Genomic DNA, 2409 nt, shown 5'->3' with positions numbered 1-2409 from the left:
GCGCCCAGCCCACTTACCAATATATTGTTAGATCTTTCCCACGTCACTATATACATTTTTTTTCAAATGCAAAGTCTTTATTATGAGAAAGCAGTGTTATCTAGGAAGGTCACATGCTGGTTTCTTTCTAGTAAAATGACAAAGCAGGTTTCTTTTTTTTTTTTTTTGAGATGGAGTCTTGCTCTGTCGCCCAGGCTGGAGTGCAGTGGTTCAATCTCGGCTCGCTGCAAGCTCCGCCTCCCAGGTTCACGCCATTCTCCTGCCTCAGCCTCTCCGAGTAGCTGGGACTACAGGCGCCCGCCACCACGCCCGGCTAATTTTTTGTATTTTTAGTAGAGACGGGGTTTCACCGTGGTCTCGATCTCCTGACCTCGTGATCCGCCCGCCTCGGCCTCCCAAAGTGCTGGGATTACAAGCGTGAGCCACCGTGCCCGGCCGCAGGTTTCTTAAATAATTTACAAAGAGCAAAAATTGCTCTTGAACAGGCACACCCACAGTGCTCTGCATTGAGCATACACATAGGTACCCATGAGCCCAGGGTCTTAAGCCTGGAAATATCTCCTATGCCTTCCTCTGAGTCCCTGGTAGGGAAAGCAGGGATGATAGTGGGACCCCCAAGAGGCTTGGCACCGGAAACACAGTGGGTGAGTGACTCTGCAGACGACTCCCCAAAAACCAGGCACCTGGGTACACAGCTAAGAGCTCTCTAACATCTGATGCTAGCACTTCACGTTATAGATGAGGCAAATACAAGGCTCAAGGTCAAGTATACGATGAGTTTCTAAGCTCAAGAGTCCCCTGGGAAAGTGGAAGGAACAATTCTCCCCACCTCTGCAAGGTCTCCCCAAGACACACTCAGGCTATGGCAGGCAGTCACTGATGGATCCAGATGTGGCCAGAGCCGGGGGGCTCTGGGGCCCTTGTTAGTCAGGGCCTTGTTAGCAGTGGCCCAGGGGTACTGACAACTCCTGGGGGCTTCCTCCGGGAAGCTAATGCGGAAGCACAGACATCCTTGAGTATGAAGCCTTGGCTATCAGACAAGGCTTGTTTCCTGCAGGCCACTTCCTCAGCCATGAATGAGAGAGACGATGTCACCACTCTCTTCCGCCATAATGGCTTCATCTAGCTCTTGGGACAGCTTCTGGAGATGCTGAATTCCCACCCCCATAGGCTCTAGGTCACTGCCAGACTGTCTGGGAGAGCAGAGGGGCTCTGTTGAGGAGTAGGGACTCCAGAAGGCAGCCTCCCACGTCGACTGCCGTAATGGGTAGGCATGGAAGCCTATCTGGGCAGAGAGGCAATGATGCTCCTTCTCCCAGGGGTCTGTGGGCTGAGTGGGCAGGGGCATCTCCAGACAGCCGGGTGCTCTTCTGGCTCAGGCTGTGAGTTGGGGATCCACTGCTCTTCTGTGCCCCTCTCTTCCTCCTCCTGGCCTTCACCTGGGTCTCCACCAGCCACTTGGTGCCACTTTGGCAGGACTCCTGGATTCTCTGGGACATGGCACCCAAGGCATTCTTAGCTGAGTGAGCTGTAGCCTGGAAGCCCTGCTGCCCTGGCTCTGGAGTTTCCAGGCATTTCCAGGAAGGGCCTGCACGGAAGTTGAGGTTGATGACTCTCAGAGACAGCCTCCTTTGGAACTGTCTGCACAGAGACCCCAGGGCCCCCACGGAGTTCTCCTGGTGGCTGGCCACAGGCTGCAGCTCCTTGCTGTCCTCCAGCTGCTCCTGGTGCTGGAGACATCTCCGGTGCATGGAGGTCCCCATTCTCTGCCACCAAGAAGCCATCTGCCTGGCCAAGAGTCTCCTCTGCCCACTAGACCCCGACACGACCAATGCCGATCACACCCCGAGCACAGCTGCTCCTCGACCACCGCCTACTATATACATTTAGTGGATATTTAACTCCCTTTCTACTGTTTTTTTGTGATTGTAAACATCCTTGTATATATTTAAATCATTAATTTGTGCCATAGCAACTAAACCAAGCTTGTTTCCAGACTGTAAAAGTTTGCAAATTCCAGCTTCCTAAGTCTTTACTGAAATAATTCAGCATGATTTTTAAATTTACTTATAGTGCCTACCTTACAGCCTGCATCATGGTAAAAACCAAAGCAGCTGAAGAATGATCACTGCTTATGACAGAAAAATGGAGGCAGAAGACCTAAATCTAAGGCAATATACAATTTAATGTGACAAAATTATGATATAGAGGGTATGTAATTGCTGAAGGAATTCCAAAGAAAGAAAAATAAATTCTGACTTAGCTAATGTTGGCACCACATGATCAGTTTATATGTGGCGAAGGCTGTCGGTGCTCACCAGTGACTGTGTTCTTTTCTTCTTCCTGGCCTACAGCCAGAGTCCCTCTTCCAGCCTCCAGTGCAGTTAGGTGTGACCATGTGACTGTTCT

General features: G+C 51.0%; 1 pseudogene; it reads right to left on the bottom strand.

The window, feature by feature from the left end:
• Positions 1–1001: 1001 nt before the first annotated feature.
• On the bottom strand, positions 1002–2042 carry LOC116810436 (protein PIMREG-like; annotated as a pseudogene).
• Positions 2043–2409: the final 367 nt, after the last annotated feature.

The sequence above is a fragment of the Hylobates moloch genome, unplaced genomic scaffold (assembly GCF_009828535.3).
Source record: "Hylobates moloch isolate HMO894 unplaced genomic scaffold, HMol_V3 SCAFFOLD_1, whole genome shotgun sequence".
Taxonomy (NCBI): domain Eukaryota; kingdom Metazoa; phylum Chordata; class Mammalia; order Primates; family Hylobatidae; genus Hylobates; species Hylobates moloch.
Note: the sequence above shows the minus strand (reverse complement) of the source record. Positions and strands in the feature narration are given on the sequence as shown.